Source organism: Somniosus microcephalus, chromosome 7 (assembly GCF_052327205.1).
Source record: "Somniosus microcephalus isolate GS21.2 chromosome 7, FLI_Smic_1.0, whole genome shotgun sequence".
Taxonomy (NCBI): Eukaryota; Metazoa; Chordata; class Chondrichthyes; order Squaliformes; family Somniosidae; genus Somniosus; species Somniosus microcephalus.
The window spans coordinates 104,837,344-104,862,030 of record NC_140993.1 but is presented as its reverse complement, the minus strand read 5'-3'; the positions used below and the strand labels follow the sequence as shown (position 1 = coordinate 104,862,030).

General features: G+C 57.5%; 1 protein-coding gene across 2 annotated transcripts in view; it reads right to left on the bottom strand.

The window, feature by feature from the left end:
* Positions 1 to 22,463, bottom strand: part of yes1 (YES proto-oncogene 1, Src family tyrosine kinase) — a 102,809-nt gene extending 80,346 nt beyond the window's left edge. Inside the window, exons 1-2 of one of the 2 annotated variants that reach the window (XM_085992797.1) lie at positions 22,117 to 22,463; positions 16,100 to 16,169 (exon numbers count right to left, since the gene is read on the bottom strand). The gene's annotated coding sequence lies outside the window, so the exon portion shown is untranslated. The remainder of the gene's footprint in view (positions 1 to 16,099; positions 16,170 to 22,116) is intronic. The other variant, XM_085992796.1, reaches the window with a different exon arrangement.
* Between the last annotated feature and the right edge of the window lie 2,224 nt (positions 22,464 to 24,687).

The window sequence follows — 24,687 nt, the reverse complement described above, 5'->3', positions numbered from 1 at the left end:
CACAATCCATGTTTCCCATGTCAATGTAAAAGACAGTTGATTTTATGTATGCTAACTTCATGCAAAAACCACTCTACATAGGTGTCTGCATGTAAACAGTATTCTAACACCTGTTACAAATGTAAGGTCTTGCTGTAGATATCTTTGTATTAGGTACAGCGGTGCTAGTCACTCCTAGACGTGGCCTGAGCGCCTCACATTTAGGGGTATGTCCGTACTGCCCAATTCCCACCCTACTATCTAACTGAACGATAGCAAAATCAAGGGATGTAACAATAGTATGTGTGACCTGAACTGGATATTCATATCCTCCATACATGTACAGTACAAAGGTGCACCGAGAAAACATGGTGAGACGAACAGATATGAAGGAATAAGCTGCTTTATTTCAGACACCATGGTAAGCAAATATGTTCTCACTGGCCGGGCATATGTTATGAAGAACACAGACTACAAAAAAAGAGTTCTATTAGAGACTCCCGACATAATTTCAGAGTACCTTAATTGAGCCCGACACAGAAAATGGCTGTGCAGATAAAGAGCCCAGATACTAGTGAAATATTGCACTTTCTTAAGAGTGAAATAGGGAGAAGGCTAAGTAATGATTAATCTAAGATTGCAGCATTATAGATAGCTATCAGGTACTCCTTTAATGGGCAAGATCCACATTGTCCGAAGGTCAGAAATGGAGATGTTTGCTGATGGCTGCAGTGTTCACTTGTAGGAGGTGTGATCGGCAGAGAGGGGTTAGGGAAAGCCAACTCCAACGGTACTCTCCTCCTGTCGAAATGCTTAGAACATGGCCTTGTCATAACCAACACCTTGTTCTGTCAGAGAGACAAGTACAAGGCTTCATGGCAGCACCCTCGCTCCAAGCACTGGCATCTGCTGGACTACGTCATCGTCCGAGCGAGGGACCTCAAGGACGCCCGCATCACCCGCGCCATGACAGGAGCTGATGACTGGACAGACCACTGCCTAATCCGCTCTGTCATCTCCATCAATGTAGCCCCAAAACAGCGGCAGCAACAGAAACAATGCCGCAGGAAAATCAACGCTGGAGCACTCAAAGACCCCGCTAAGAAAGCACTATTCAGCCTGTGCCTCACAAACAACCTGACGACTCCCAGTGATGCAGAGACACAGAGTGCCCACAGCGCCTGGTCTGCACTCAAGGCCTCCATAATCAGCACCTGTGAAGAGACGCTCGGTCACTCGACCAGGAAACACCAAGACTGGTTCGACGAGAACGACCAGGAGATCCAGAGCGCAAGGCATTCCTGATCTGGAAACAGCAACACATCTCGAGAGCAAGAAAACTGCTCTACAGAAGCCTGAAGGCCGAGGTCCAACAAAAAACTCGCGACCTAAAGAACAGATGGTGGGTGGAGAAAGCGCAGGAGATCCAGCAGCTAGCCGACAACCACGACGTGCCTGGATTCTTTAGCGTAGTCAAGATCATCTACGGCCCAAGCACCCAAGGCCCTACCCCATTGCGGGCCAAGAACGGAGAGGTATTCATCAAGGACAGAGAGGCAGTCAGTGCCCCCTGGAAGGAGCACTTTGAAGATCTCCTTAACCGTGACTCTGTCTTCTACGCGAGTGTCCTCAACTCCATCCCACAGCATGATACCCGCCACCATCTCAGCACAACCCCAGCCCGGCATGAGGTTGAAAAGGCCATTCGACAACTGAAGAACAACAAGGCCTCAGGAGCAGATGGAATCCCCGCCGAGGCACTAAAGCATGGCGGAGAAGCACTACTGGTGCGAATTCATTAACTAATTTCTCTTATCTGGAAAGAGGAGAGCATGCCAGGGGATCGCAGAGACGCCGTAATTGTGACCATCTTCAAGAAAGGTGACACTTCCGATTGCGGTAATTACAGAGGAGTTTCCCTGCTGTCTGCCACAGGGAAAGTCATCGCAAGAATCCTCCTCAATCGCCTCCTCCCAGAGTCGCAATGCGGATTCCGCCCACTAAGGGACACAATGGACATGATCTTCACTGCACGTCAATTACAAGAGAAATGCAGGGAACAGCACCAACCGCTGTACATGACCTTCTTTGATCTCACAAAGGCCTTCAACACTGTCAACTGTGAGGGATTATGGAGTGTCCTCCTCAAATTCGGCTGCCCTCAAAAGTTTGTCACCATCCTCCGCCTGCTTCATGACGACATGCAAGCCGTGATCCTGACCAACGGTTCCACCACAGGCCCAATTCACCTATGAACCGGGGTCAAACAAGGCTGTGTCATCGCACCAACGGTCTTCTCGATCTTCCTTGCTGCAATGCTCCATCTCATCCTCCGTAAGCTCCCCACTGGAGTGGAGCTAATTTACAGAATAAACGGGAAACTATTCAACCTCCGTCGCCTCCAGTCCATATCCAAGGTCGTCCCATCCTCTGTCATCGAATTACAGTATGCCGACGACGCTTGCGCCTGTGCTCACTCGGAGGTCGAACTCCAAACCATCGTCAACACCTTCACCGAAGCGTACGAGAGCATGGGCCTTACACTAAACATCCGTAAGACAAAGGTCCTCAACCAACCTGCCCCAGCCACACAGTACTGCCCCCCGATTATCAAAATTCACGACAAGGCCTTGGACAACGTGGACCACTTTCCGTACCTCGGGAGCCTACTATCAACAAAGGCAGACGTCGACGACGAAGTCCAACACCGCCTTCAGTGTGCCAGTGCAGCCTTCGGTCGCCTGAGGAAGAGAGTGTTTGAAGACCAGGACCTCAAACCCGGCACTAAGCTCATGGTCTACAGAGCAGCAGTGATACCTGCCCTGCTGTATGCCTCAGAGACATGGACCATGTACAGCAGGCACCTCAAAGCACTGGAGAGGTACCACCAACGCTGCCTCCGCAAGATCCTGCAAATCCATTGGCAGGATAGGCGCACCAACGTCAGTGTTCTTGCTCAGGCCAACATCCCCAGCATCGAAGCTTTGACCATGCTCAATCAGCTCCGATGGACGGGTCACATTGTCCGCATGCCCGATACGAGACTCCCAAAACAAGTGCTCTACTCGGAGCTCCGGCACGGCAAGAGAGCCCCAGGTGGGCAGAGGAAATGCTTCAAGGACATCCTCAAAGCCTCCTTGAAAAAGTGTAACATTCCCATCGACACCTGGGAATCCCTGGCCCAAGGCTGCACAAAGTGGAGGAGAAGCATCTGGGAAGGCAGTGAACACCTCGAGTCTCTTTGCCGGGAGCAAGCAGAAGCCAAGCGCAAACAGCGGAAGGAGCGCATGTCAACCCAAGCACCCCACCCTCCCGCCCCTTCAACCACCATTTTCCCCACCTGTGACAGAGACTGTAGGTCCCGCATTGGACTCATCAGTCAGCTGCGAACTCATTTTTAATGTGGAAGCAAGTCATCCTTGGTTCCGGGGGACTGCCTAAGAGAAGGTTCAGTGCCATTCACAACTCCTCAGATAATGAAGCAGTCCATGCCCGCATGCAACAAGACCTGGACGACGTTCAGGCTTGGGCTAATAAGTGGCAGGTAACATTCGTGCCACACAAGTGCCAGGCAATGACTATCTCCAACAAGCGAGAGTCTAACCACTGCCCCTTGTCATTTAATGGCATTACCATCGCCGAATTCCCCACCATCAACATCCTGGGGGGTCACCATTGACCAGAAACTTAACTGGACCAGCTACATAAATACTGTGGCAACAAGAGCAGGTCAGAGGCTAGGTATTCTGCGGTGAGTGTCTCACTTCCCAACTCCCCAAAGCCTTTCCACCATCTACAAGGCACAAGTAAGGAGTGTGATGGAATACTCTCCACTTGCCTGGATGAGTGCAGCTCCAACAACACTCAAGAAGCTTGACACCATACAGGACAAAGCAGCCCACTTGATTGGCACCCCATCCACCACCTTAAACATTCACTCCCTCCACCACCGGCGTACCGTGGCTGCAGTGTGTCCCATCTACAAGATGCACTGCAGCAACCCGCCAAGGCTTCTTCGGCAGCAGCTCCCAAATCTGTGACCTCTTCCACCTAGAAGGACAAGCGCAGCAGGCGCATGGGAACACCACCACCTCCACGTTCCCCTCCAAGTCACACACCATCCTGACTTAGAAGTATATCGCCGATCCTTCATTGTCGCTGGGTCAAAATCCTGGAACTCCCTACCTAACAGCATTGTGGGAGTACCTTCACCACACGGACTGCAGCGGTTCAAGAAGGCGGCTCACCACCACCTTCTTGAGGGCAATTAGGGATGGGCAATAAATGCTGGCCTTGCCAGCGATGCGCACATCCCATAAACAAATTTTTAAAATGTGCTAGATCCTACGGTAGCAGTTTAATTCCAAAATATTACTCTTATATCTGATTTGAGGATATTACCTTTCTGAGTGTATGTTTCAATTTCTACTGCAGTACATCCTAGCATACAAATGGATTTCTGGCAGCATACTATAATAAATGCACTGACACTACATTGCCAATTGTGAAACATGTTGAATGTACTACCGAGTTACGCAAAATCGATACTGTAGCATAAAGACCCACATAAGTCTAGGCTGACACTCCAGTGCAGTGCTGAGGGAGGGTCGCACTGTCGGAGGTGCCATCTTTTGGATGAGACATTAAACCGAGGCCCCATCTGCTCTCTCAGGTGGGCGTAAAAGATCCCATGGCACTATTTCGAAGAGGAGTAGGGGAGTTATCCCCGGTGTCCTGGCCAATATTTATCCCTCAATCAACATAACAAAAACAGATTATCTGGTCATTATCATATTGTTGTTTGTGGGAGCTTGCTGTGCGCAAATTGGCTGCCGCATTTCCCACATTACAACAGTGACTACACTCCAAAAGTAATTAGTTGGCTGTAAAGTGCTTTGAGACATCTGGTGGTCGTGAAAGGCGCTATATAAATGTAAGTCTTATTTATTTTAAAGGGGCACGTTCAGCAAAACAGAAACTAGCACTTATTGCTAAACAACAGAAAATGCTGGAAAAACTCAGCAGGCCAGGCAACATCCGTGGAGAGAAATTAGAGTCGACGGTTCGGGTCTAACCCTTTTTCAAAACTGGAAAGGAAATGAAATAGATCGAAAGGCAGGGCTGGGAGAGAACAAAAGAAGTGAAGAGACATTAAGAGGTATTCAAAACGAGACGAGATGGTGATAGGACTAGTGGAGACAAATGACGGCTCTAGATTAGGTGTGAAATGTTCTGGCAGAATGAGAGACAGCTGCCATGTGGGAGAGAGAAAAAAAAGGAAGGGGGGGGGGGAAAAAGGGAAAAACCAAAACAAAGGGGTGGATAAAAAATATAAGTAAAAATGTAATAGGGGCCGAGGTTATGATCTGAAATTGTTGAACTCGATATTGAGTCCAGAAGGCTGTAAAGTGCCTAATCGGAAGATGAGGTGCTGTTCCTCGAGTTTACGTTGCGCTTCCGTGGAACAATACAAGGGGCCAAGGACGGTGAGGTCTGAGTGGGAATGGAGCGGTGAATTAAAATGACAGGCGACCGGAAGCTCGGGGTCACCCTTACGGACTGAACGGAGGTGTTCCACAAAGCGGTCACCCAATCTGCGTTTGGTCTCCCCAATGTAGAGGAGACCGCATCGTGAGCAGTGAATACAGTATACTAGATTGCAAGAAGTACAAGTTGTGGTAAACCACTTTTATCGTTCACTATCGTTACACTATGGTTATCACTGTTATATCGTTACACTATGGTTATCACTGTTTACGCTGTTGTATCACTACACGAGGTCGCCTCCTGTCACGCTGTTATACCTGGGCTGACCACTGCTGACTCCGCCCATGGCTCCACCTACCTGCCCAGGTATAAAGGTGGTCGACTGGCTGGTATTCCTCCTTGTTGGATCCGATCACCCACGAGGGTGGGCTCGGTTATTTAGCCAATAAAAACCTATAGTTACTTTCTTAACTCGTCGCTTTTCATTGGATGAATTGATAGGTATATCAATTTTATTGGCTAAATTTTAAAAATGTCTAACGAACCGTCAGACCAGTCAGACGCCCAGCTACAACAGCCAGCCTGGCTGCGAGCCCTCCGACCGCCGTACCTGGATCTAAACCCACAGGCAGCAAACTCAGCCCTCGACTTCAAACACTGGCTGAGCTGTTTCGAATCCTACCTGGGAGAATCCGGCGTGCCTCAGAGATCCAAACTAAGAGTTCTGACCGCCCAAGTGAGCCCTAAAGTATTCGCACTCATACCAGGACCTTACTACATACGAGGCCGCCATCAACCTGCTGAAATAGCAGTACCGGAGCCCGGTAAATTCTATGTATGCCAGACATCTCCTAAGATCCCGCCCGCAACAGCCAGGAGAGTCTGTAGATGAATTTTTACGGGCGCTACAAACACTCGGCAGGGACTGTGACTTTAAAGCGGTAACGGCTGCAGAAAATACTGAAGAGAATATCCGCGATGCCTTCGTGAAAGGCCTTCGGTCCGACTACTCACGGCAAAGACTGCTCGAATCAAAGGACCTCGACCTGAACACAGCTGCAGCCCTCGCTCGCTCTCTGGAAGTGGCCCATCGGGACCTCGAGGCGTATTCCAGGTACTGTACTGCGCGACCCTGGGACTCGGGCCCGACCCCGACCGCAATACCCCTCGCACCGCCGCCTCTGGGACCTACCTCAGCGTCGGCGTCCAGGACCCGATTGGGACTGCCACCCCCGGTACCGGCTGCGACATCGGAGCCCCGCGATCGGGCTGCGACATCGGAGCCCCGCGATCGGGCCGCCGGCTGCTTTTTCTGTGGCCAGGCGAAACACCCGAGGGCGCGCTGCCCTGCAAGAAACGTGACCTGCTCCGACTGCCATAAGAAAGGCCACTTCGCGAAGGCCTGCAGGGGGAGAGCCACAGACGCAAGCAGTGCCTCATGCGAGTTGTGGGGGCGGCCATCTTTCATCAAGGCCACAGATGCCAGTATCCCCTCGTGTGAGTCGTGGGGTGGCCATCTTTGATCAAGGCCACTGACGCCAGCAGTGCCTCATGTGAGTTGTGGGGGCGGCCATCTTCTCCGCCATTTTATTCAACCTCGTGGGCGCCGCCATTTTGTCCACCACACTCGACCGCCACCTTGTCGCCAGACCCGACCACCGCCTCACCCGCAGACTACAGCAGCTCGCTCAACCATACACTAGCCTCCGTCACACTGGACCAAGCTCGCCCGCATCACCCGTCCAAGTCCATGATGGACATCAAAGTAAACGGCCACGCCACGACCTGCCTGTTAGACAGCGGAAGCACGGAGAGTTTCATACATCCAGACACGGTGAGCCACTACTCCCTCACTGTCCGGCCAACGCGCAACCGGATCTCGATGGCGTCGAGGTCCCACTCTACAGACATCAGCGGCTACTGTGTTGTGACCCTGTCGGTTAGGGGCACGGAGTATAAAGATTTTAAACTCCTCGTCCTGCCCCAGCTCTGCGCTGCCGTCCTACTAGGGCTGGACTTCCAATCCCACCTGCAAAGTGTCACTTTGGCATACGGTGGACCCCTCCCCCCACTCACAGTTGACAACCAGCAGCCTTTAAACCGCCCACCGCATACCACCTGCGGCCTATTCACCCTCAAGGTCCCGCCCCCCTCCCTGTTCGCTAACCTCACCCACGACTGTAAACCCGTCGCCACCAAGAGCAGGCGGTACAGCGCCGGGGACAGAGCTTTTATTAGCTCTGAGGTGCAGCGTCTCCTGAAGGAGGGCATCATCGAGAGGAGCAACAGCCCCTGGCGTGCCCAGGTCGTAGTCGTTAAGACCGGCGATAAAAACCGTCTAGTCATCGACTACAGCCAAACCATAAACTGGTACACCCAGCTGGACGCATACCCCCTCCCCCGCATATCTGATATGGTCAATCAGATTGCACAGTACCGGGTATTCTCCACCATCGACCTTAAGTCGGCCTATCACCAACTCCCTATCCGCCCTGAGGACCGCCAGTATACAGCCTTCGAGGCGAATGGCCGCCTCTACCACTTCCTTAGGGTTCCCTTCGGCGTCACCAACGGGGTTTCGGTCTTCCAAAGGGAGATGGACCGGATGTTTGACCAGAACGGGCTGCACGCCACGTTCCCCTACCTAGATAACGTCACCGTCTGCGGCCGCGACCGGCAGGACCACAATGTTAACCTGGAAAGATTCCTCCGTACGGCCCAACGGCTGAACCTCACCTACAATAAGGAGAAATGTGTGTTTAACACCTCGCGCCTTGCCATCCTCGGCTGCGTAGTAGAGAACGGAGTCATCGGCCCCGACCCCGAAAGAATGCGCCCCCTCATGGAGCTTCCCCTCCCCCACTGTCCAAAGGCGCTAAAGAGAACCCTGGGGCTCTTCGCCTACTATGCCCAATGGGTGCCAAATTATGCGGACAAAGCCAGACCCCTCATGAAGTCCACCTCCTTCCCCCTGACGGCAGAAGCGTGCGCAGCCTTCTCCCTCATTAAGGGAGGCATTGCTAAGGCCACTATGCACGCGGTGGATGAGTCTATCCCTTTCCAAGTGGAGAGCGATGCATCCGACTTCGCCCTAGCCGCAACCCTCAACCAGGAGGGGAGACCAGTGGCCTTCTTCTCAAGGACCCTCCAGGGCCCTGAGATCCGACACTCTTCGGTCGAGAAGGAGGCCCAGGCGATCGTGGAGGCTGTACGACGCTGGAGGCATTACCTGGCAGGCAAACGATTTACCCTCCTCACCGACCAGCGTTCGGTCGCTTTTATGTTTAATAACAAACTGAGGGGCAAAATCAAGAACGACAAGATCTTGAGGTGGAGAATCGAGCTCTCCACCTATGATTATGATATCTTGTACCAGCCTGGTAAACTGAACGAACCCCCAGACGCTCTATCACGAAGTACATGCGCCAACGTGCAAACTGATAGACTGCAGACCCTCCACAACGACTTCTGCAACCCCGGGGTCACCAGACATTACCACTTCATTAAGGCCCGCAACCTGCCCTACTCCATCGAGGAGGTCAGGACCATGACCAGGAACTGCCAAACCTGTGCCGAATGCAAACCGCATTTCTTTAGGCCGGACAGAGCAAGCCTGATCAAGGCCACCCGCCCCTTCGAGCGCTTGAGCATCGATTTTAAGGGGCCCCTCCCGTCCTCTGACCGTAATGTGTACTTCCTCAACATTATTGATGAGTACTCCCGTTTCCCCTTTGCCTTCCCCTGCCAAGACATGATCAGCACCACGGTCATCAAATGCCTGAACGACCTCTTCGCCTTGTTCGGGTTCCCGAACTATATACATAGCGACCGGGGCTCCTCCTTCATGAGCGAGGAACTTCGCCAGTTCCTATTAGCGAGAGGTATCGCTGCAAGCAGGACCACCAGCTACAACCCCCGAGGGAACGGCCAGGTGGAAAGAGAGAACGCGACTGTCTGGAAGGCCGTTCTCTTAGCCTTAAAGTCTAAGGGCCTCCCAACCTCTCGCTGGCAGGAAGTCCTCCCGGCAGCGCTGCATTCCATCCGGTCACTGCTTTGCACTGCCATTAACGCCACCCCCCCATGAACGAATGTTTGTTTTCCCCAGGAAGTCGACTACGGGAACCACGCTGCCAACTTGGCTGACTTCTCCGGGGCCCGTCTTGCTGCGAAAGCATGTGAGGGCCCATAAAACGGACCCCCTGGTCGAGAGGGTGGACCTCCTGCACGCCAACCCCCAGTACGCCTATATGGCATACCCAGACGGGCGGGAGGACACAGTCTCCTTACGAGACCTTGCACCCTCGGGCACCCCTGAGACACCACCGTTACCCCCCACCACCCCCCCAAATCCAGCCCAGGTAGACGGCATGCCGGAACCCCACGAGCCTTCGTCGACCACGCAGACACCAGCATTAACACCGGATACTGCACCACCGCCGCCGCGCCGATCAGAAAGACTTACGAGGCCTCCGGACAGACTGACATACCCGAACTGGTAGTACACTTCACCCCGCCGGACTCAAATCTAAACAAGGGGTGAATGTGGTAAACCACTTTTATCGTTCACTATCGTTACACTATGGTTATCACTGTTATATCGTTACACTATGGTTATCACTGTTTACACTGTTGTATCACTACACGAGGTCGCCTCCTGTCACGCTGTTATACCTGGGCTGACCACTGCTGACTCCGCCCATGGCTCCACCTACCTGCCCAGGTATAAAGGTGGTCGACTGGCTGGTATTCCTCCTTGTTGGATCCGATCACCCACGAGGGTGGGCTCTGTTATTTAGCCAATAAAAACCTATAGTTACTTTCTTAACTCGTCGCTTTTCATTGGATGAATTGATAGGTATATCACAAGTAAATCGCTGTTTCACCTGGAAGGGGTGTTTGGGGCCCTGGACAGTGGGAAGGGGGGAGGTATAGGGGCAGGTGTTACATCTCCTGCGCTTGCTTATTGCTAAAACGTTCAACGGAAGTGATTCAACAACTTACATTTATATAGCGCATTTAACATAGTAAAACATCCAAGGTGCTTAACACGAGCGATATCAACACAGATGACCAAAAGCTTGGTCAGAGGTAGGTTTTAAGGAGCCTCTTAAAGGAGGAGAGAAGTAGAGAATGCCACAGCTTAGGGCCTAGAAAGCTGAAAGCACGGCCGCCTTAGTGGAAGCGATTAAAATCAGCGATGCGCAAGAGGCCAGAATTGGAAGGGCGCAGTGATTGCCAAGGCTTGTAGGGCTGGAGGAGGTTACAGAGCTAGGGAGGGGCAAGGCCATGGAGGGATTTGAAAACAAGGATGAGGATTTTAAAACTGAAGCATTGTTGGACCGGGAGCCAGTGATGGTCAGCAAGCACAGGGGTGATGGGTGAATGAGACTTGGAGTGAGTTAAGATGCAGGGAGCAGCATTTTGTGAGCACAAGTTTATGTAGGGTGGAAGATGGGAGGCCGGCCAAGAGAGCACCGAAATAGTCAAGTCAAGAGGTAACAACAGTATGGATGAGGGTTTCAGCAGCAATATGTGGTATATGATGATTTTGTGGTTTCTCACCTTACATTTTAATTTTGATATATCCCTTTCTCTAGGTCCCCACAGCATCATTATTCTACTGATGCCACTCTGTCAATGGCTGAGACAATGCACAAGTGTAAGTTGTGGTGAACTTCCCTCCAATATTCTCCCCTCACTGTGGACAAGTGGGAGCTTGAATCCACTTACTACCATTCCATGCTTTGGCACAGAACATGCTAGGCCAGGTTGTAAGAACTCTAATAAAAAGGGAATACTGTAAGTGTTGCACACCAGAACAGTGCTGCGTGCAGCACGAGTTATACCTGTTAAAAGATCCCTTTACATTTCAAAGACACAATGCCATCACTTTCAGTATTAAGTTACTGGATAAAGCAGGTCTCTGTCGGAATGAATGAGTGTTTTGATTAAGGGATTTTAAAAGAGTACTGTTCTGACCAGCAATATTTCTAAATTAAAGCAGCTACTGGAAACCTTGTAACTCAGTAATTTTACCATCAAGCAGCTATATAGACACAACAGTACAAAGTAGATTGCACACACATCAGTTTTGTAATGGATTGGGTGAATTATTTACAGCTCTTACATGCACATCTGAGAGAAAGATCTTAAAAGGTACTCAACTGCAGACCAACATAAACTTTACATATGGGAGATTTCTGCTTACTAAATGGCATCTCTCCATATTGGTTCCTAGAGGCAAGCTGGGAACAGTCATTCCAATTAGTGAAGTCCCACTTAAATGGCTTTATGAACGGGACGTGGACTGCGGTAAGTATTCTCCATGTCATCACTGAAAAGCTTCAGAATATTGGCCCGGAATTTGCAATGAGAATAACGATGAGGCCATCAGCGCTCACCCTTATAATGGAGTCAATCTGACAGCAAATTCTGGTGTCCGCACATGCGTAGTTAAACGGAGAAATCCAGAAGTTGCTGTGAGATACCCCCTGCTCCGCCACAGGGTGTGTTGTTGCAGTCCTCGCCGAGAGACTCGGCAGTGAAATGACTGCAACTGCGTGAACTTGCTGTACTTGCCAACTAGTTCCACACTAAAAACAGCTGAAAAAGTTAAGGCTGGTGCATTCAGGAGTAAGTGAGTTTTTAACTGCGTGATAATTATTGCTGAACCACCTTTCTGGCCCCCCAAAAAATAATTTTACAAGCGTGGAGTCGCATTCCCTCAGATGAAAATTAGCATTAAAGATTCAAAAAGAAACAAAAATTACATTTTTTTTTTACCTTTTCTGTCTGTCTTTTATCTCTCTCTCTTAATCCCATCTGTATCTCCCAATCTTTATTTTGTTTTCTGTACATCATCTAAATCTAATTTATATTTCCTGGTTTATGCTTCCTGGTTTAGATTCTGCTTGTCGCAGTGAGGATTTTTCAATCTGATTAGTTGAACAGCCTCACTGTTTCTTGCCCTGTTCACAGACGCCACAGATCCCCTGTAGAGGGTACCACGCTGACAAGCCCGTGAAAAGTCTGTGGGTAGCTGCCAGTGAGGTGAACGGTGAGCTGGGCCATTACTTGAGATAATTTAGGATTATACATCTCCCCTTCACGAAAACAATCAGAATACACTATCAGAAAACAGAAGACAAACTTCTTGTTATGTTATACAATGAAGCAATCAAGTAACTTTTTTTTTTAATGTTGCATTTGCTTCCATTGTTTCTTTATTGCAACATCAAACTATCTCCATGCTTAAACTGCACGGCTTAATAGTACATTCAACACATTTCACAACTGACAATACTCTTATCAGTGCTTGTAGAAAGACTAAATGAATTTTTACTGACCATTTGAACCAATAAGGAATTATACAATCTTTTAAACCTGTGTAAATAAAATTGGGAAATATTTTATATTTTGATAAAGGTTATGGGATAGTTTCAATCACGGTTCTCTTGTATTAAGTTTAAAATTTGAAAATACAAAACTGTACACCATTTTGAAAAATGCAAAAATCCAAAACAAACATAAAGGGTCCAGTTAATTCAATGGAATACAGGAAACTCTCTTTTAACCAGCACCTAAATATCCGGAAATCTCTCTTAACCGGCAAAATTCAGGAGTAGGTTCAGGTAAGTTTTACTATACATTAGTGGCCGTGCAACCGGGGTTCCTGCACCTGTGGCCGTGCAACCGGGACTCCTGCACCTGTGGCCGTGCAACCGGGACTCCTGCACCTGTGGCCGTGCAACCGGGACTCCTGCACCTGTGGCCGTGCAACCGGGACTCCTGCACCTGTGGCCGTGCAACCGGGACTCCTGCACCTGTGGCCGTGCAACCGGGACTCCTGCACCTGTGGCCGTGCAACCGGGACTCCTGCACCTGTGGCCGTGCAACCGGGACTCCTGCACCTGTGGCCGTGCAACCGGGACTCCTGCACCTGTGGCCGTGCAACCGGGACTCCTGCACCTGTGGCCGTGCAACCGGGACTCCTGCACCTGTGGCCGTGCAACCGGGACTCCTGCACCTGTGGCCGTGCAACCGGGACTCCTGCACCTGTGGCCGTGCAACCGGGACTCCTGCACCTGTGGCCGTGCAACCGGGACTCCTGCACCTGTGGCCGTGCAACCGGGACTCCTGCACCTGTGGCCGTGCAACCGGGACTCCTGCACCTGTGGCCGTGCAACCGGGACTCCTGCACCTGTGGCCGTGCAACCGGGACTCCTGCACCTGTGGCCGTGCAACCGGGACTCCTGCACCTGTGGCCGTGCAACCGGGACTCCTGCACCTGTGGCCGTGCAACCGGGACTCCTGCACCTGTGGCCGTGCAACCGGGACTCCTGCACCTGTGGCCGTGCAACCGGGACTCCTGCACCTGTGGCCGTGCAACCGGGACTCCTGCACCTGTGGCCGTGCAACCGGGACTCCTGCACCTGTGGCCGTGCAACCGGGACTCCTGCACCTGTGGCCGTGCAACCGGGACTCCTGCACCTGTGGCCGTGCAACCGGGACTCCTGCACCTGTGGCCGTGCAACCGGGACTCCTGCACCTGTGGCCGTGCAACCGGGACTCCTGCACCTGTGGCCGTGCAACCGGGACTCCTGCACCTGTGGCCGTGCAACCGGGACTCCTGCACCTGTGGCCGTGCAACCGGGACTCCTGCACCTGTGGCCGTGCAACCGGGACTCCTGCACCTGTGGCCGTGCAACCGGGACTCCTGCACCTGTGGCCGTGCAACCGGGACTCCTGCACCTGTGGCCGTGCAACCGGGACTCCTGCACCTGTGGCCGTGCAACCGGGACTCCTGCACCTGTGGCCGTGCAACCGGGACTCCTGCACCTGTGGCCGTGCAACCGGGACTCCTGCACCTGTGGCCGTGCAACCGGGACTCCTGCACCTGTGGCCGTGCAACCGGGACTCCTGCACCTGTGGCCGTGCAACCGGGACTCCTGCACCTGTGGCCGTGCAACCGGGACTCCTGCACCTGTGGCCGTGCAACCGGGACTCCTGCACCTGTGGCCGTGCAACCGGGACTCCTGCACCTGTGGCCGTGCAACCGGGACTCCTGCACCTGTGGCCGTGCAACCGGGACTCCTGCACCTGTGGCCGTGCAACCGGGACTCCTGCACCTGTGGCCGTGCAACCGGGACTCCTGCACCTGTGGCCGTGCAACCGGGACTCCTGCACCTGTGGCCGTGCAACCGGGACTCCTGCACCTGTGGCCGTGCAACCGGGACTCCTGCACCTGTGGCCGTGCAACCGGGACTCCTGCACCTGTGGCCGTGCAACCGGGACTCCTGCACCTGTGGCCGTGCAACCGGGACTCCTGCACCTGTGGCCGTGCAACCGGGACTCCTGCACCTGTGGCCGTGCAACCGGGACTCCTGCACCTGTGGCCGTGCAACCGGGACTCCTGCACCTGTGGCCGTGCAACCGGGACTCCTGCACCTGTGGCCGTGCAACCGGGACTCCTGCACCTGTGGCCGTGCAACCGGGACTCCTGCACCTGTGGCCGTGCAACCGGGACTCCTGCACCTGTGGCCGTGCAACCGGGACTCCTGCACCTGTGGCCGTGCAACCGGGACTCCTGCACCTGTGGCCGTGCAACCGGGACTCCTGCACCTGTGGCCGTGCAACCGGGACTCCTGCACCTGTGGCCGTGCAACCGGGACTCCTGCACCTGTGGCCGTGCAACCGGGACTCCTGCACCTGTGGCCGTGCAACCGGGACTCCTGCACCTGTGGCCGTGCAACCGGGACTCCTGCACCTGTGGCCGTGCAACCGGGACTCCTGCACCTGTGGCCGTGCAACCGGGACTCCTGCACCTGTGGCCGTGCAACCGGGACTCCTGCACCTGTGGCCGTGCAACCGGGACTCCTGCACCTGTGGCCGTGCAACCGGGACTCCTGCACCTGTGGCCGTGCAACCGGGACTCCTGCACCTGTGGCCGTGCAACCGGGACTCCTGCACCTGTGGCCGTGCAACCGGGACTCCTGCACCTGTGGCCGTGCAACCGGGACTCCTGCACCTGTGGCCGTGCAACAGGGACTCCTGCACCTGTGGCCGTGCAACAGGGACTCCTGCACCTGTGGCCGTGCAACAGGGACTCCTGCACCTGTGGCCGTGCAACAGGGACTCCTGCACCTGTGGCCGTGCAACCGGGACTCCTGCACCTGTGGCCGTGCAACCGGGACTCCTGCACCTGTGGCCGTGCAACCGGGACTCCTGCACCTGTGGCCGTGCAACCGGGACTCCTGCACCTGTGGCCGTGCAACAGGGACTCCTGCACCTGTGGCCGTGCAACAGGGACTCCTGCACCTGTGGCCGTGCAACAGGGACTCCTGCACCTGTGGCCGTGCAACAGGGACTCCTGCACCTGTGGCCGTGCAACAGGGACTCCTGCACCTGTGGCCGTGCAACAGGGACTCCTGCACCTGTGGCCGTGCAACAGGGACTCCTGCACCTGTGGCCGTGCAACAGGGACTCCTGCACCTGTGGCCGTGCAACAGGGACTCCTGCACCTGTGGCCGTGTAACCGGGGCTCCTGCACCTGTGGCCGTGTAACCGGGGCTCCTGCACAAGTGCCGTGTAACCGGGGCTCCTGCACCTGTGGCCGTGTACGGGGCTCTCGTACCTTGGTAAGTATACCTCTCTGTAATCCGGACTTTTTGATCAACCGGCACCACTGGATAAAAAAGAGTTTCCTGTATAAGGAATAGACAGCATACAGTGAATCCTAATGTGTTAAAACTTGCCTATTTCCAAATGTAGGCTACTCAGTTACCATTTAAAAAAAAGTTTAGATATTGGTTACAAAATACATTTCACTGCTTGCCACTAACATTCAATGTTTCTCCCACCCCCAAAAAGTTTTTCATAGTGTATATACTAGCAGTGCTTTCGCAATAGTTTTACTTAGTATATATTAATTGGGGCTTTTGCTTTTGCAAAATGGGACAAACACCCAATTGAGATCCTACATGCGGAATTCTGTAAAAGTATCCTCCGGACTCAAAGGAAAACAGTAAACAACGCATGCAGGGCGGAACTAGGCCAATACCCATTAATAATCACTATCCAAAAAAGAGCCACCAAATTTTGGAATCACCTACAAATGAGCAACCCCCAATGCTATCACTACGACGCCCTGAAATGCCAAGAGCTGACCATAAAGAAGAATACCCTCAGTCAACTAGTCCTGGGACTCAATAAAGTAACTAATAACAATACTAACAATAACCAGTCCCAGGACAGTGACAGGGTAACACAAAGAATTCGACCCAACACAATCGTCGCTAAGCAAAAGGAAAAATATCTGTCATATTGGGCAGAAACAACAAAAACCCAAAGCAAACTCAATTGCTACTTGGCCCTAAACAGACAATACAACATAGCTGATTACCTGGCCATGGTAAAGGATAACAAACTGAGAAGAACCTTGACAAGGTACAGACTTAGCGAACATAGCCTAGCGATCGAAAAAGGCAGACCAGGCTGCCAAGAGAAGACAGGATATGCTCTCACTGCAGTCAGGGAGTAGTTGAGACAGAGATGCACTTCCTCACAGCCTGTGGAAAATATCAGGGCATCAGAGAGAATTTCTACCAAAAATTCTCACAAATATGCCCTGAATTCAGAAATCTGACTGACAACCAAAAACTCCCATTCCTACTGGGGGAGGAGAGAAGCTGTGTAACACTGGCGGCACACTATGTTACAGCTTGCCATGAACAGAGGGACAACCAGTAAACTAAGACAAGAGTATATATAAACAAGGCGAATGTATATTTATAAACTCAGGGATATACCTGTTTATACACTGTATGAATGGAACCGCGTTATGTGTTCAACCATAAATGTATTTTGATGCTTTGGCAACATAAGATGTACCTTATCATGCCAATAAAGCGATTTGTATTATTGTATTGTATTGCTTATAAATGGATAATTAATCAGATCTCCATGAATGACTAATGTAAATAACCCACACACTAATTTTAGGGAGGAGTTTCTACTACGACAAACCTAATTTTGCCTAAACAAATAGGTTACATGAATTTTAAATAGGTAGGTAAACCAAAATCAGGAAAAACATCCTATCCACAGCAGAATCAAAACCAGGGTTTCAAAAACAGTTATACATTTCAACTTTTAAAACTTCACATCAGGAAGATAATTTCAGAGAGATTTTCAGCAGTGTAACCACGCTGCCTTTGCATCAAGATGAAGCAATTTTGGATGCACATTGACATGAAAGCAACACATAACTTGAAAGTCAGGTTTCAGCCCGACTCATGAATGATTCACATTATCCATTACAATGTAGTACTGAGGGAGTGCTGCCTTGCTAGAGGTGTTGTCTTTCAAATGAAGTATTAACTAGCCCTCTCCACCCCCCTCCAATCTACCCAACAGGTGGATGTAAAAGACTGAACAAGAGCAGAGAGCTCTCTGCTGTCCTGACAAACATTAAACCATTCACCATCAAAACATTAATTGGTCATTTATCTCATTTGCTGTTTGGGGGAACTTGCTGTGTGTGTCTACGAAATAGTGCATATACTACAAGTGATTCATTGGCCAGGAAGCACACTGGGAAAGCACACTGGACATCCCGAGGAGGTGACAAGTACGAGATAAATACAAGTTCTTTTTTCTTTAAAGTTCACTGGAGTTGCACGGGGACATGGGGGGCAGAACCGCGGGGCGGTGGAGGGGGGGAACGCGGGGCAGAGGACCGCGGGGCGGCGGGGGGGGGGAGACGTCAGAGGGGGCGGAGTCAGCTGGAGGGTGGCGGGCGGAGCGGAGGAGTCAGCGGAGGGGGAGGGGGGGGGAGGAGTCGGCCGGAGGGGGGGGGGGAGGAGTCGGCCGGAGGGGGGGGAGGAGTCGGCCGGGAGGGGGGGGGGAGGAGGAGTCGGCCGGAGGGGGGGGGGGGAGGAGTCGGCCGGAGGGGGGGGGGGGAGGAGTCGGCCGGAGGGGGGGGGGGAGGAGTCGGCCGGAGGGGGGGGGGAGGAGTCGGCCGGAGGGGGGGGGGGGGGGGAGGAGTCGGCCGGAGGGGGGGGGGGGGGGAGGAGTCGGCCGGAGGGGGGGGGGGAGGAGTCGGCCGGAGGGGGGGGGGGGGAGGAGTCGGCCGGAGGGGGGGGGGAGGAGTCGGCCGGAGGGGGGGGGGGGAGGAGTCGGCCAGAGGGGGGGGGGGGGGGGAGTCGGCCGGAGGGGGGGGGGGAGGAGTCGGCCGGAGGGGGGGGGGGGAGGAGTCGGCCGGAGGGGGGGGGGGAGGAGTCGGCCGGAGGGGGGGGGAGGAGTCGGCCGGAGGGGGGGGGGGCAGTCAGCCGGAGAGGGGGGGGGGGGCAGTCAGCCGGAGAGGGGGGGGGGGGCAGTCAGCCGGAGGGGGGGGGGGGGGCAGTCAGCCGGAGGGGGGGGGGGGGCAGTCAGCCGGAGGGGGGGGGGGGGCAGTCAGCCGGAGGGGGGGGGGCAGTCAGCCGGAGGGGGGGGGGGGGGGGGGGCAGTCAGCCGGAGGGGGGGTGGGGCAGTCAGCCGGAGGGGGGGGGGCGGGTCAGCCGGAGGGAGGGGGGGGGGGCGGTCAGCCGGAGGGAGGGGGCGGTCAGCATGAGGGGGGGGGGGGCGGTCAGCCGGAGGGGGGGGGGGCGGAGAGTCAGCCGGGGGGGGGGGGGGAAAGAGGTCAGCCGGGGGGGGGGGGGGGAAGAGGTCAGCCGGGGGGGGGGGGGGGGGGAAGAGGTCAGCCGGGGGGGGGGGGGAAGAGGTCAGCCGGGGGGGGGGGGAAGAGGTCAGCCGGGGGGGGGGGGGGAAAGAGGTCAGCCGGGGGGGGGGGGAAGAGGTCAGCCGGGGGGGGGGGGGGGAAAGAGGTCAGCCGGGGGGGGGGGGGGGGGGGGGGGAAAGAGGTCAGCCGGGGGGGGGGGGGGGGGGGGGGGGAAAGAGGTCAGCCGGGGGGGGGGGGGGAGGTCAGACGGTCGATGGGGGGGGGGAAGAGGTTGGGGGGGGGGGGGGAAGAGGTTGGGGGGGGGGAAGAGGTTGGGGGGGGGGGGAAGAGGTTGGGGGGGGGGGGAAGAGGTCAGACGGTCGGTGGGGGGGGGGGGGAAGAGGTCAGACGGTCGGTGGGGGGGGGGGAAGAGGTCAGACGGTCGGTTGGGGGGGGAGGAGGTCAGACGGTCGGTTGGGGGGGGGGGGGGGAGGTCAGACGGGGGGGGGGGGGGAGGTCAGACGGGGGGGGGGGGGAGTCAGACGGGGGGGGGGGGGAGGTCAGACGGGGGGGGAGGTCAGACGACGGGGGGGGGGAGAGGAGGTCAGACGACGGGGGGGGGGGGGAGAGAGGAGGTCAGACGGGGGGGGGGAAGAGAGAGGAGGTCAGACGGGGGGGAGGAGGTCAGACGGGGGGGGGGAAGTCAGACGGGGGGGGGGAAGTCAGACGGGGGGGGGGAAGTCAGACGGGGGGGGGGGGGGAGGTCAGACGGGGGGGGGGGGGAGGTCAGACGGGGGGGGAGGTCAGACGGGGGGGGGGGGGGAGGTGAGGTCAGACGGGGGGGGGGGGGAGGTCAGACGGGGGGGGGGGGGGGAGGTCAGACGGGGGGGGGGGGGGAGGTCAGACGGGGGGGGGGGGGAGGTCAGACGGGGGGGGGGGGGGGGGGGGAGGTCAGACGGGGGGGGGGGGGGAGGTCAGACGGGGGGGGGGGGGGGGAGGTCAGACGGGGGGGGAGGTCAGACGGGGGGGGGGGGGGGGGAGGTCAGACGGGGGGGGGGGGGGGGGGAGGTCAGACGGGGGGGGGGGGAGGTCAGACGGGGGGGGGGGGGGGGGGGGGAGGTCAGACGGTGGGGGGGGGGGGGGAGGTCAGACGGGGGGGGGGGGGGGAGGTCAGACGGGGGGGGGGGGGAGGTCAGACGGGGGGGGGGGGGGGAGGTCAGACGGGGGGGGGGGAGGTCAGACGGGGGGGGGGGAAGGTCAGACGGGGGGGGGAAGGTCAGACGGGGGGGGGGGAAGGTCAGACGGGGGGGGGGGAAGGTCAGACGGGGGGGGGGGGGAAGGTCAGACGGGGGGGGGAAGGTCAGACGGGGGGGGGGAAGGTCAGACGGGGGGGGGGAAGGTCAGACGGGGGGGGGGGGGAAGGTCAGACGGGGGGGGGGGAAGGTCAGACGGGGGGGGGGGAAGGTCAGACGGGGGGGGGGGGAAGGTCAGACGGGGGGGGGGGGGAAGGTCAGACGGGGGGGGGGGAAGGTCAGACGGGGGGGGGGGAGGTCAGACGGGGGGGGGGGAGGTCAGACGGGGGGGGGGGGAGGTCAGACGGGGGGGGGGGGAGGTCAGACGGGGGGGGGGGGAGGTCAGACGGAGGGGGGGAGGTCAGACGGGGGGGGGGGGGAGGTCAGACGGGGGGGGGGGAGGTCAGACGGGGGGGGGGGAGGTCAGACGGGGGGGGGGAGGTCAGACGGGGGGGGGGGGGGGAGGTCAGACGGGGGGGGGGGGGGGAGTCAGACGGGGGGGGGGGGAGGTCAGACGGGGGGGGGGGGGGGGAGGTCAGACGGGGGGGGGGGGAGGTCAGACGGGGGGGGGGAGGTCAGACGGGGGGGGGGGGGGAGTCAGACGGGGGGGGGGGGAGGTCAGACGGGGGGGGGGGGGGGGAGGTCAGACGGGGGGGGGGGGGGGGAGGTCAGACGGGGGGTGGGGGGGGGGCGAAGGTCAGACTTGGGGGGGGGGGAAGGTCAGACTGGGGGGGGGGGGAAGGTCAGACGGGGGCTGGGGGGGGGGAAGGTCAGACGGGGGCTGGGGGGGGGGAAGGTCAGACGGGGGGTGGGGGGGGGGAGAAGGTCAGACGGGGGGTGGGGGGGGGAAGGTCAGACGGGGGGTGGGGGGGGAAGGTCAGACGGGGGGTGGGGGGGGGGAAGGTCAGACGGGGGGTGGGGGGGGGAAGGTCAGACGGGGGGTGGGGGGGGAAGGTCAGACGGGGGGTGGGGGGGGGGAAGGTCAGACGGGGGGTGGGGGGGTCAGACGGGGGTGGGGGGGGGGTCAGACGGGGGTGGGGGGAGGTCAGACGACGGGGGGGGGGGGGAGGTCAGACGACGGGGGGGGGGGGAGGTCAGACGACGGGGGGGGGGGGGAGGTCAGACGGGGGGGGGGGGGGGGAGGTCAGACGGGGGCGGGGGGGGGCAGGTCAGACGGTGGGGGGGGGGGGGGGCAGGTCAGACGGTGGGGGGGGGGGGGGGGAGGTCAGACGGTGGGCGGGGGGGAGGTCAGACGGTGGGGGGGGGGGGGGAGGTCAGACGGTGGGGGGGGGGGGGGAGGTCAGACGGTGGGGGGGGGGGGAGGTCAGACGGTGGGCGGGGGGGGGGGGGGGGGGGGGGAGGTCAGACGGTGGGCGGGGGGGGGGGGTCAGACCGGGGGGGTCAGACCGGGGGGGGGTGGGGGGGGGGTGTCAGACCGGGGGGGGGGGTGGGGGGGAAGGGGTCAGACCGGGGGTGGGGTCAGACCGGGGGTGGGGGGGGGGCTCAGACCGGGGGTGGGGGGGGGGTCTGAACCCCGGGAAGTTGCACCACCAGCCCGGGAGAGTCACCGCCGCCCGACCCCGACACCAGCCGATTCCCGGACCCTGTCGCACGGACTGAAGCCCCGGCCCCGGCCCAACTGCACTGCCAGGCCCCGCTCACCTTCTCTCCACTCGGGACTGGGGCTCCGTCTTCTCTTCACACCCACATCACTTCATCATTTACTCAGCCTGAGCCGGGAGGACGGAGCGGCTCCGCGGGACCCGGGCCGGGCTTAGTGCGCGGCCACGGCCATCGGCTCTCCCCTCGCCAGCTCCACGCAGTGAGGGGGGCAAGCGGAGAGCGAGCAACCAAATCAAACCCAGACCGCAGGCTGCGGGCCTCCAACCTACATCGTCCTTCCGCCGGCCGCGGCTTCACACAACGCGCTCCAAGATGGCGTCACTTCTTGGTGGGGAGGCGGAGGCGGAGAGGGAGCGCCGGGCCTCACACCGCCCCCTGCCGGCCTGGCCCGGCCTCACAACGCCCCCTGCCGGCCCGGCCCGGCCCCGCACCGCCCCCTGCCGGCCCGGCCCGGCCTCACACCGCCCCCTGCCGGCCCGGCCTCGCGCCGGCTCCTGCAGGATCACACTGCCAGGGTACTCCACTCCGCCCCCTGCATGCCCACACTACCCCCTGCAGGCCGAGGTCCAGGGCACACCGGCCCCTGCAGGCCCACACCAATAGGGCGCTCAACCCCGCCCCCTGCAGATCTACACCGTCCTCTGCAGGCCCAGGTCCACAATGTACCCTGCAGGCCCAGGCCCACACCGCCCTCTGCAGGCCCACACCACCCCCTGCAGGAGTACACCACTCCCAGCAGGCCGAGGTTCAGGCCCAAACCGCCCCCTGCAGGCCCAGATCCACAATGTACCCTGCAGGCCCAGGCCCACACCATCTCCCGCACTGCTCACTGCAGGACCACACTCTGCCCACTGCAGCTACACACCGCCCCCTGCAGTCCCACACCGCCCCCTGCAGGCCCATACTGCCCCATGCAGGCCCACACCAACAGAGCGCTCAACACCGCCATCCGCAGGACCAAACTGCGCCCTGCAGCTCCAGGCCCAGCCCCACACCACACCCTGCAGCTTCAGGCTCAGGCCCACACCAACATGGCACTCGACACCGCCAAATGCATAGAAACATAGAAGATAGGAGCAGGAGTAGGCCATTCGGCCCCTCGAGCCTGCTCCATCATTCAATGCGATCATGGCTGATCATCCAAATTCAGTACCCGGTCCCTGCTTTCTCCCCATACCCCTTGATCCCTTTAGCCTTAAGAAATATATCCAACTCCTTCTTGAATATATTTAATGAACTGGCCTCTGTAAAGTCCGCGCCTCAATAATACACGGACAGTTTAGCAGGTACTTTACTGAACAGGAGGGTACTCTTTTTGTTTGAACCAAAAAAAAAACCAAATTGGACTGTAAATGAACAAAAGTTCAACTAAAACTTAACAAATGAAAATAAAATTCGGTTTTCCGGGTTGACGATGCACTCCAGTCCCCGCGGCGCCCACCGGTTGCGGAAATACTCAAGCGCACCGGCGGACACCGCGTGCTCCATCTCCAGGGCCACCCGGGCGCGAACATGGCCGCGGAAGAGAGGCAGGCAATCCGGCTGGACGACCCCCTCGACCGCCCGCTGCCTGGACCAATTGATGGCTCTCTTGGCCAGGCCCAGGAGCAGTCCCACGAGGAGGTCCTCCAACCTGCCCGCTCCCCTCCACACCGGGTGACCGTAGATCAAGAGCGTGGGACTGAAGTGCAACCAAAAATCGAGGAGTAGCCCCTTCAAGTAGTGAAAGAGGGGCTGCAACCTCCCACACTCGACATAAACGTGAAACACGGACTCCTCCAGGCCGCAAAAAATGCAGGCGGGCTGGGAGTCCGTGAACCTATTTAAAACCTTATTGCATGGGACCGCTCCGTGCAACACCCTCCAAGCCAAGTCCCCGATGGAACAAGGGAGGACTCCCGCGTAGAGAGCCCTCCATTGGGGACCTCCGCCTCCGCCGGTCGGCAAGACGCCACGCCAAGGCGTGTCCGGATGGCAGACGAAGATGGCAAAGTGGAGAGTGTGCAGGAGCAGTCCATACAGGAAACCCCTCCGCGCAGAATGAAAAGGCACGGAGGGTTTTTCCTCGAGATGGCTCAAGTTGTGAGGCGCCGGTTCCCGAGGGGAGTTTCGGGGTCGGGCGCCGATGAGGAATTCCGTCCGAACGGGGGTAAGCTCGGACGGGATCGCCCCATGTGCTTAAGCCGCATCGCTACACCTAGTGGAGCCGGGGCCCAGTGCCACTTTCACCGACTCGATGGCTTCGACCGTGAGCCGGACGTTGGCCCAGGACAGGCGCCACGCCAGCTCCTCCGGCGCCATCCAGCCCGCTCCTCCGCCATCGAGCAGGTCCCCGACTCTGGTCACCTTGCAGGCACAGCCCTGCCCTCCGCCAGCCACCCGAACCCGCGGTCGTGGAGGTGCGGATTCCTGAGCAGCGGCTCCCGAAGGAGAGCCGCCGCTCCTGACGGGGGAGAGCTCCGCCTGGAAGCGACGTAGTTCCAAACCCATAGCAGTTCCTGGTAGAAGACAGGCAGCTCCCGCAGGCCGGCACGCCTGCCGCCCACTTTCGCAAACAGGAGCTGCGTGTCGTAATTGAGGCCGTGCAGCTGGCGGAAGAAACACGTTGCC